The sequence below is a fragment of the Anabrus simplex genome, chromosome 4 (genome assembly GCF_040414725.1).
Source record: "Anabrus simplex isolate iqAnaSimp1 chromosome 4, ASM4041472v1, whole genome shotgun sequence".
Taxonomy (NCBI): domain Eukaryota; kingdom Metazoa; phylum Arthropoda; class Insecta; order Orthoptera; family Tettigoniidae; genus Anabrus; species Anabrus simplex.
In genome coordinates, this window is record NC_090268.1 from 449,557,118 (window position 1) to 449,569,254 (window position 12,137).

Consider the following 12,137-nt stretch of genomic DNA (forward strand, 5'->3'; position numbering starts at 1 on the left):
CTATCAGTCCTTATAAAGGTAAAACACACTCCGTGTTTTGCTCATAGTGAGCTAAACTTTTGTATGGTAAACAACACCTCCACCATGTTTCGTACGCTAAACATAGAAGAAAAACCTGTTTTCAATCGTTCTATTACTGCTGTTAAGGAGCGAACCTATCGCCCTTACGCAGGTACAACATTCGGATACAATGATGAAATACGAATCCCAGCACGCAAGCAAGAATACCATCTGTTGCCTTCAAAAAGTTCTCTTCACGTTATAGGTAAAGTTACAAACGGAGCAGGAGCTATATCCACTTCTGCTACCCTAGATAGCAATTTCGGTGCTTTTCTCTTCAGCGAATGTCGATATGAACTTAATGGTACAGAAATCGATCGAACAAGGAATTTGGGAATAGCAAGTACTATGAAGACTTTTGCATCAACGAAATCTACAACCAATCTCCAAAATACCGGTTGGTTCCCTGTCAGTCCAGGTTATGCCCTAGCTGACCCTACAACAGGTTACTTTCACATCGTTATGCCTCTTTCTAATATTTTAGGTTTTGCTGAAGATTATCAAAAGTGTATCACAGGTTGCTCCCACGAACTAGTATTAATTAGAAGTAGCAACGATAATTGCACCCTCAAATCTACAGAAGATAATGATAACTCTAATATAATTATTGAGGATATTTATTGGAAGGTGCCTTCACTCTCTCTCTCCCACCAAGAACAAGCACGCATGCTTAACATTGTAGAAAGAAATGAGAACTTGCAAATCGCATTTCGATCGTGGGAATTGTATGAACTTCCTTCTCTGCCTGCAACCAAACGAATGAATTGGACAATAAAAGCATCTTCACAACTAGAAAAACCACGTTTTATTATCTTCGGATTTCAAACTGACAGAAAGAAAAAAAGCACTAATGCTTGTGTGTTTGATCATTGTAATATTTCTAAACTAAAAGTCTTTCTCAATGAGGAATATTATCCAAATGAAGACATACGTGTTAAAATAAGTGCTGGAGACTTTTCCGAACTGTATGATATGTATACAAAATTTCAAGCTGTTTATTACTCATTAGAGGAAAATGAAATCGTTGGACCTATGCTTGGTAGACTAGAGTTTAAAACATTGGCACCTTTGATTATTATCGATTGTTCTCACCAAAATGACTCTATTCGCTCATCTCCAGTCGACATTCGTGTAGAATTTGAAACCGACACCGACATTCCTGCGAATACATCTCTTTACGCACTTCTTCTTCATGACCGAATTGTGGCTTATAAACCACTTAGCGGAGAAGTTACCATAAAACAGATGTAGACTTGAGAAGAAACACTCGCCATGCTTGCATACTTCTCTGTTATTATGGAACATACTATACTAGAACTTAAAAATAGGTATGACTGAAGAATAGGGTGGTGTCGTCATAAATCAACGCTTCCTTCACCGCGCTCGTGTCGCCATCTATAAAGTGTTTATTGATGGAGTTACTATAAAAGAGATGTGGGCTAAGAGGAAACCTTCACTCCATGTGCGTGTACTTCTCTTTCATCATGGAACAGTCTCCACTAGTTCTCATCGATCTGAAACCTTTGGAAAATGGGCGAGTTGAATGTGCTTTCTGTGAATACACCAAGGATGCTGACTTTAGTTGTGCAGCTTTAATTAAATTCGACAAACAAGATAAGTTAAAAAAATTTTTAAAAGACTTACAAAACAAATGTTTCGTTGTGGTGAACGGATTGGGTGAAGAGTTTAAAACTGTTTTTTCTAAACCTGTTGCTGATTTGTCAATGTACGGATGTTCGAAAGCAGCCTTGACAGCAGAAGAAACCAGTGATGATAAATACTTTCCGTGTGAACTACATCAAGAAGAAAAACAGAAATGTGCGTTATGGCATAATAAACACATGCATGATTGGCTCTCTAAAGAGAGTAATGTTATGCGTATGGTGAGTGCTTCTATAAACAAATATCGTCATAGTGGACTTAAATCATTCAACACTCTGGACTGGTGTTATATGCCCGATGAGATTCTGATTTCGCTTGCTGATCATCAACTTCCTTTTCTTTGGAACATACTGCCAGATGAATTCAAGGAAAAACATCCTGAATATGAATATTGTTATGAACATTACTTCAACAACGATCCAAACGCTACTACTCAAATAGATGGTACTCCCAGTATGAAGAAGGACTGTCGTATGTGTAAACAAAAAAAGGTGAAGGAGATGTATTATAATAGTTCTTGCTGTCCAAAGGAATAAATAATAAAAAAGATGGTGTAATTATGTTTATATATACACATTTTTTGTATATGTGTCTTGATTAAATAAATATCATATAACCTCTTTTGTGTATTATTTATTTCACCACCTTCCTTATTGTTAAAATAAAAACAAGCAATATATATAAATTTATTATTTTTTATTTTTACAAACTAGCTCTTTTACATTTAATTACATATATAATCACTTCATTTATACTTTAATAACAATCAAATAGGTACACAAATAATTTATTAGTTCCTGTACATACATTTTAATTAGTACATGAAACATCATACTTCTTATACTTCTTTACTATCACCATCAATGCGGTAATGACCCCACGCTAAAGTTGAAATACCATCTGATTGGATGTATCGTTTATCATCATCTGGTGTTAAAACTACTTTGTTTTGACACACAGTAAACACATGATGAAGATTTGATTGTATAGAATACTGATTTTTCATCATATGCTTATTTTCTCTGAAACACTCCTCATAATCATCTATTGTCAAATTCGCTGTAGATTTTACACCTTTGGCTTTTGTTACAGTTTTCTTTTCTGTTTTTATAGCATACATTTTTGCTCTAAGTCCAATAAATTTACAAAACAACACACCTGACAATTCATCCTTCATGTAGCCTATTTCACGTCTATTCATTCTAGGAATTCTGTAAGGATTATCCTCTGAATAGTCTCCTGTATCAAACCATTCAGCAATATCTTCCTTTATATCTGCGTAAACATCCTTAGTTTTTATATGATAAATAAGGCTATCTGTATCAGTATACACTAATGTAAGGTCCCCCTCCTTTGGATACTTTTGCTTCATGTACGCATAATGAAAATCAACTACCTTTGTTTTAGATAAGTCTAATATCGCCATTCCTACAAACATTGGTTTATCGCTCTTGACTATCACCCTTTCCATTTCAATAGCTGCACACGATTCATCAAAAATGACTCGTTTCTTAAAGGTAGGTTGCGCTATTAAACGCCCAGCACCAAAAGGTCCATCCCAACGTGTCGTCAATTTAACATCCCTAAACTTTCTCACATTCATTAGTGTGCGACCAAAAACGGAATTATTCATTAACTTGAAAAAGTTTTTATCAAGATCGTTTGTGCTTTGCTTACGTTTTTCTGTATTCAATTCAATGTAAGGTTTCATCCAAGGAGCTTGATTAAATTGTAGTATTCTGTAAATTTTTAAACATTGCAAACCATACTTTAAACATTGTTTCAAGTTTCGATAATGCAACACATACCGATGTTTATTATGTAGTGTTGTCATAAGTTTAGGAAGAGCCTTTTGTGCAGGAGATTTCCTCATTTCAGGACAAAGTGGAAAATCGTTATGCCAATCATGTATTTCTTTAGGATATGATAAATCCACTTCTAAAATATAACCTATTTCAGATTCATCATCTACATTTAGCACATCAAATTCATCTACATTTTCTACCCAAGAAAAATTGCCTACTGGGAGATACTGCATCATAGCCCACCCATATAGGTTATTTACATCCAAGTACAGTAAGTAAGAGTCGAGTATTTCTGGGTTGTAATCGCTCATGTATTTATTGTTAGCTTCAACATACCTATGAGCACAATATACTACTCCTCCTCGAATACCTCTTTCTACAAATTGCATCATATCCACATCGGTGATGAGTTCTATGTGAACTTTTGTTGTCTTTAGAAGCGAACTCCAAGCTAAACCAGGAGCAGTAAAATAATGAGCAGGATCCAACCCATAAGTCTCTCTGCACACCTTTCTAAAATTTTCAAAAATATCTGCTAAAAGTAGCACATCAGTTTTCAAATACAAATCTGAATAGTCACCCAAAGTAACACAATTAAAAGTTTTCCATACACGTTGTGCTCGTTCATATTCTATCTCAGAAATAGAACTACCAGTAAGCAAACTACCAAACATATCTTTTGGTGGTAAACTTCTTTCATCTAATACGCTTATTTCCTTTACATATTCGTAAGGAAAAACACCTTTTTGACACATCAATTCGAAATGAACAGCATCTGGAAAATATTTCCGCGTGATATGTTTAGCATCATTGTTCATGTACAAAGCACATTTCTCTAATGAACTGCCTAAGAAGTTGAATGAATCAAGAAATCGTAATTGCAACGACCTGAAAGCTTTACTATCAACAACAGGAACAACTTTAGTAAACGACTTATAGCGTTCTGTATTAGTAGGTATTAATTTCACCCTTCCTGGATTAAATACCTCACTCGCATTATCATCATTCTCCTCTACCTCTACAATCTTCTCACACAATTGTTTGATAATAAAATGACTATCGTATCCACTCAAATTATGAAAAAAGACTGGTATGTAATTCGGTAAGGTGTACTGTAGATTACAACACTGGTGACTAGCACCACGAAATTTTCCAGTTAAGTGGTCATGATCTTTAACTTTAACATCTGTTGCGACAAACTCTTTTTCGCAAATATGACAAGTAATTGCTCCTAAATATTCTTCTTCCTGATCTCTATTAAGTTCCTCTTTCGGAACTACTTGAGCATAATAATGTGCTATATCTTGAACAATACTAGATAATTCTCTAACAAACCATTCGCAACAATCGTCTCCGCGATATAAATTAAATCTACTGTATGTTTCATTGTAAGAACAATGCAAATAGTAAGCGATACTGTGCGCTCTGTGATAATTCAAGGGAGCTGTATAGGAAGTTTCATTGTTTGGCATAGCCGTGTCAATCGGGTTCAAAACGCATTCGATGTCAGCATAAATAGTAAAAGGAACTATTTCTTTATGTTTATAATGAATGAACTTGATTATTTTTTCATTCTCTTTCGGCATTTCTAACTTTACAGGATTAAATTGACTACACGTAACCATGTGGTTATCTAGTCTGAGTTGTGTACCAAAGTATGATAAACAGCGTTCACACACATAGATCTTATGATTATGTTTGTTAACTGTTGAAGACACTAACCGAGATAGAGATTTGATCCACGAAAAATGGTATACAACGTTATCTTGTTCCGTTTGGAGCAGCAATAGGTTTACATGCTTCCTTGCAGAACCCTCTAATTTCTTTGTAATGTAAATAGGTACAATTGTAAACGGTTGATTGCTATCTTGCCCTGCATACATCCACTTTCCATTTTCATACATTACTCCATACACATTTACTGATATATCGTTTTGGTTTTCAAATTTAGACAACTTTTGTATTTCCATAGGAAATGAAATTCCTTCTAAGTTTAAAACACTTCTATAGTCTGGATATGATGATCGACGCTCGGTATGCGTTCTTGCTGGGTTAAGAGCAGCTACAATTGACCATGCAAAACAGTCGTCATCGTTGCATTGTACATTAACAACAGCTTTCTTATCCCGTATGGCTTTAGGTAATTTCAAATGGTGACCCGCATGAAATCCTACATATGAATTTATGTTTATTCGCAGTTCCAACAGCGACTTAAGAGCCCACCCAGAATCTCTCTCTGGATAGCGACTCAATTTGGTTAAGGTCTCTTGCACAACATTTTCTTCATACCACTCTCGTAAATCTGTTGCAATAGTAATAATATGATTTTTGGTGTTGGTGTGAAGTTTAGTTGTCTGATCCGAACTAGGCAATATGTGTTCAGATATCAATGATGTGTTTACTTTAAGCGCACTGCTTTCTAACGCTTTTTGCACATACTTTTTAAACCATATGTAACACCTTTCCAAAAACAATTTAGGATCCTTCAACTCACAACTATTTCTAATTGACCCAGTAAACATACGCGTCCTGTAACTAGTTTCTAGTAATGTCCAAGCCATACAACATTTTTCTACTCTTACAGTTACTTTGCTTAAACAATTGTTTTGTATACAATTCTTTAGACTGTCAACTAGATTTACCCAATATGTATTCAATTCATTTGTATTTTCAATTAACGTGGGTTCATAGATTGAAAGATGAGTTGATGGAATAACGTCTACAGACACATTCAACCCTCTGTCCAAACCACATTGTTCTAACATACTCTCTACGGAGGTGTATGTGTCACTTAAAAATTCTTCAAATTTATGATTGTTTGTTACATTATCCAAAGAAAAGGAAAGTTCTTCTGATAACCTCAAACGTTTTGGTTCCATCATTGTTTACCTAATTTCTCTATGTTTTAATAAAAAACAACAATAACAGTTATGTACATCCGCATGAATCCACCATTGCGAAAGGAATGTATAATGCTACTAGAACAAGGAATTAGTTTCAAATCACATTTGTTCTCAAGACTTCATAACAAATGCTAATGATATACCTTACTGTACATATCAATAAACATTAATACATTTGACATAATTTCTTTACTTTAAATAGACAGTAATGACAGTTGCTGTACACAGTATGTACATCCGTATTGTAGTTCAATAACTGTTTTTGAATCCACGAATACGGGGAATGTATAACGTCACAAGAACAGTGAATTAGTTCGGAATCACACTCATCTTGAAGACTGCATAACAAATGCTGTTGATATATCTTACTGTACATATCAGTAAACACTATCACATTCGATTCAAACCTTAGAGTTTTGTAGTTATAACCAGAAATTATTAAAAAATGAGCATTTTTATCCAACCCTGGAGTCTGTAATATCACACGTAACACACACTCATCAACATTTTTCCTGTGCTCTTGATAGTATTCTTTCGAAGAATCTGATGTGTATACAGTAAACGTTAAGGGTGTAATATTGTTTAACCAACAGTCTTCTTCTACTTCTTCTGCCTTACAACCCTCAAGACATGAAGAAACTATAACTAACTGTTCGATTCCTTCTCTCTGTCTTAAACTTATATGCTTATATTTCATATTTTAGGCACACATATAAACAAAAAACAGCTTAGGCACACATATAAACACAGCTAAAAACTATGGTAGATAAAACATAGGTAGGGAAGATTCTAGCGCCTTCTCCTCCTCAGCAGACTACCCTTCCCCCTATACATGCATGAACAATGTTAAAGCAAACACTTTAAACTTTCTATTTAACAAAATCTACCTCGTTACGTGAATTTATTTTGCCTTTATATATGAGCTTCAATCCTCTTTGATTTAATTCCTCCACGTCGTTGTCGGTTAGTTCTTGGTACTGAGCTGGTAAAAATACTGATGTTGCCACCTCTTCGTCACCAGATTTTTCTAAAATATCTGCAACAATTCGCCTCCCGTACCGAGTTTTAACAGCTCGGTACGAGAGCACATTGTAAACTTCATTGACCGCTAATTGATCTAGCGGTCTATACTCGCTTCCTCTTGATTTAGATAAAGTAGAAAGTTTCTTCAACAAGTCCATAACTTGATGGCAAACAGTTAAATCACACTCTGAAACCAAAAAAAGAAATCCTAATATTATCCTCTCTATTCAATCAAGTTATAACTTATTACATTGCGTTACAAAGAAACAGAGAGAAAAAAACTTACCAAAAGATTAGGTGTGAATCAAATCTCTGGTCAATCCCGAACAGCGCGAGCAGCAATCAAGGATATATGTAATAGATCACTGATGTACACAAGCAAGGTCGCAGAACCAGCGAATACGTTTCCACAAACGAATGCTGGCTATATATATACTAAACTCATCGCAGCAGGAGAGCGCACGTGCAAGCCAACTCAGCGGGAGGGTGCACGTGCATGCATGTTTAAAAATAGAAGATAAAGGATGCTGGCTCAGCGGGAGAGCGCACGTGCAAACCAACTCAGTGGGAGAGCGCACCTGCCACACACACACACAAAAGAACAAAGGAAGCGGGGGAAACGAGGCTGACTCAGCTGGGCGAGCGAGGGGGATGAACGAGGCTGACTCAGCGGGAGGGGAGCGCGCACCTGCCACACACACAGCTGCACAAAGGGGGGAAACGTAACCCCCCCTCCGCCAAGGGGGTGGAGGCCACACCCCGCCCCCACCACCCTGCACGCGCGCGCGCGCACGCACGCTCACCTCCCCCACAGAGACAGACCAACACACCCACCCTCCCCCCCAGCACTACCCAATCCCACCAATCAGAGCAAAGCCCCGCCCCCACCCACCAATCAGAGCAAAGCCCCGCCCCCCACCCACCCACCAATCAGAGCACAGGCCACGCCCCCACCCCCACCCCCCCAACCAATCAGAGCACAGACCACGCCCCCCGCCCACCCCCCACCCCACCCCCCACCCCAAAGTGGATCAGAACCGGCGTCACACCACTACTCACGTGGATTTGTTTATCTCGCGCTAGTAAGGTTAAGTTGGTAGCACTAAGGTTTAAGCCCGTTAAGATGGCAGCACTGCGGATGACAGCTGTGACGAATTTACATCTACTACGATAAAGAGGGCAGCACTGTGCTCTATAGATTAAAGATGGCGGATGACAGCTGACAAAAAAGCACGTGAGTTTGTTTACTAAACAAGAGCACGTGGAATTTGTCGCCACCACATTTCAAAGGTAAGTAGCTAAAGAGGGCAGCACTGTGCTCTATAGATTAAAGATGGCAGATGGTAGCTGTCGAAAAAGCACGTGAGTTTGTTTCCAAACAAGAGCACGTGGAATTTTTCAATTTGCCGCCACCACATAGAGGGTAGCACTGTTCTCTCTGGATGAAAGATGGCTGCTTGTCGAAAAGCATTTTTCAAATTATCCGCCACCACATTTCAAAGGTAAGTAGCTAAAGAGGGCAGCACTGTGCTCAAAGATGGCGGATGACAGCTATCAAAAAAGCACGTGGCTGTCAAAAAGCACGTGGATTTGTTTATCTCGAGCTAGTGAGGTTAAGTTGGTAGCACTAAGGTTTAGGTCTGTCAAGATGGCAGCACTGCCGATGATAGGTGATGAAAGAGGGCAGCACGGTTCTCTGTAGTTTAAAGATGGCGGATGACAGCTGTCAAAAAAGCACGTGGCTGTCAAAAGCACGTGGCTTTGTTTACCACACGCTAGTTAGGTTAAGTTGGTACTACTGAGGTTTAGGCCCGTCAAGATGGCAGTACTGAGGTTAGCGATGCGTTGTTGTCTGTCAAAAAGCACGTGGCTTTGTTTACAAATCTGTCAAAAAGCACGTGGCTGTCAAAAAGCACGTGGATTTGTTTATCTCGCACTAGTTAGGTTAAGTTGGCACTACTGAGGTTTAGGCCCGTCAAGATGGCAGTACTGAGGTTAGCGATGCGTTGTTGTCTGTCAAAACGCACGTGGCTGTCAAAAAACACGTGGCTTTGTTTACCTCATGCTAGTTAGGTTAAGTTGGCACTAGTGAGGTTTAGGCCCGTCAAGATGGCAGCAGTGAGGTTAGCGTTGCGTTGTTGTCGATGACAGCTGTCAAAAAGCACTTGTGTTTGTTTACAAATTCAAATCTCGCGCCAAAATTCAAATTTCCCGCCAAAATTCAAATTTCCCGCGGGCGGCGGAGGCGGAGGCGGCGGCGGAGGAGGCGGCGGAGGAGGCGGCGGGAGGAGGAGGAGGCGGCCGAACCATCCAATTATACTACTGCACTAGTACAGTCTGTCCGTCTCGTACAAGTTTACGGTGAAAGCGATGTACTGTACTTCTAATATTTTCTTATCTGACTGAATTTCTGAATGTAATTCTTCCTCCGAGAAGGACGTATCTGCTGCACGAATAAGACCTGTATTCACCGCTAGATGCCTTGGTATGTAAAGACTGAGTGAGGGGGATTGTAACTGAGCAAGCCTGTTTGCGCAGGTAGCGGAAGAAAGTTCTATTTGAACCCTATTACGTCCCTTTGTAGTAATATTCATTATAGAAGTACGCATGTCTGGAATTAAGGCCCTAATACACTTTCCCACGGACATTGGATGTAACCGGCCGATATGTTTAGTTACCGCACCTGCCTCATCGGGTTTATGTTCAGCATACACTATGAACGGACCTTCATCATCTAACTTATAGAGGTATGACTCATGCTGAGCGCTGCTTCGTACCTGTTGACTTAGAGCAAGCTGGCTAGCTGTATGCTGGGACGTATTCAACTGCACAGGCTGCACAGATGGGGCTGGCGGAATTGGGCAGCTAGTTCGATGTTCATGAGAATTTTCACTGGCACTTATTGACACTGATAGCTTCTTAACACTTAGGCCCTCTTCATTCCAGTAATCAGGACGCTCGTCCGGGAGACCACGTTTACGTAGTGTAGATATTTGAGAAGGTATTTGGTCTACATCACTTAACGGTCCGTCTGAATAGCACAAGTTTAATGCGGTACCTATAGCTGAGCTAAGTGAATTATGGTTAGATAGAGTACCTAGGCCACCATCTGATGATTCCTCCATCCTCACTAAGTCCCGGGGACCCTCGTCCCTACTCACAGGTAACACTAATCCCTTATGTGCACGTGTCTATATAATACTATTATTCAATACAGTCACACAGTTCTGTAAACACGGGCACGAGGTGATAGCGAGCTCTAGAAAGCAAAGCGAGTACAGCACAACCGTGTCTAGATGTTAAGGATGTTGGAAAGTTATTTTCACAAGATTAGTTTGCGTAATTACTTAGTTTTGGTATTTATTTGAGGAGCTTGTTTTTCTTCCGACTATATTCAATATGGCAGCCAACAATGAATGTATTTCCCTCATTCATTCACCACTGCCAACTCATCGAGTTCAATTGTTTTTCCCCTGATAATTTTTATTAATCGCAAAATACTCGATGGTGTCACGTGCAAACATTCATTTGAATCAGGGAATTTTATACATAATTATGAGATTGAGAAATGCTCTGCATAATTGAAAGAACGGTAGGTACGCCATAACAAGGGCCCGTCTTAATGGTTACCAGATGTTGGGTACCAACCGCGGCAGCTAACTCAAGGATCATTCACCGACAGAGACAAAAGGACGCTTTTAAGATTGCTTGAGAATCTACGAATCTATTTCAATAATATTCACTCAGTGAAAATGGGAATACAGGGGCTACAGTTTGATACCCTGTTCGTCACTCTACGTTGCTTATAATCGGAGCACATCTAGAGAAGGTGTTGTGTTTCACCCCACTGCTAGCACCTGGGCATCTCGCCTATATAGCAAGGGGCTGAGGAACGGACACCACCAGTTCATTTTCGGTTCAACGCCAGTTCGTTACCGGTTCGTCGTGATTTGTGTGTGAGTCGTTTATGAACTAATCATTCTGTAATGTGAGCAGTGTAATGCAGTGATTTATTAAAGTCTGTGAATGTATGTGGAAAGAACCACAATCTGAGTAAGCTGTTTGCGCGTACAATGTGCCGCTAACAAATATAGTAGGAACGGTACGAAACCGTGATGATCGCTGTCCGTGTGTCGAAGAGGTCGTGCATCGAACCTCATACGTGCCTAAACTAATACGGCTCAATTAACATAAATAGGCACGTATTTAACTAAGTGCGAGGAGCGAGTGTACTCGGTATGAATTGAAATATAAGAAAATATAATGAACGGCCCATTGTCGGCATGACTGAGGGCAGTGCCACGTTAGATCGATCCCTAACGCAGTAGAAAGCTCGACCTACGCATGACTAAGTGCCGTAGAGTATGCCTGAATTATTGTTGCTTAAAACGAGAGTGCTAACACATTAGTGGCCTAACCAGTGACGTTTCTAAGTGAACCAGTGGAGCTTCAGGACTTAGAGTAGCTGTCAATCAAAGGGATAGGTGGATGAGAGGGGAATAATGTCGGGCTTCAGGGACACAACCGACGTTAGTTTGGGTGGCTTGTGTCATTAAGCAGACCCAACCATATCTAATCTGTGATGTGTAATATACAACTGATGCATTCACATGAGAAAACTTCCCCTCATTTACATAAGGAGTCTACAAGAACGTCGGAGTGAACGGCGTATCTAGCTGAATGC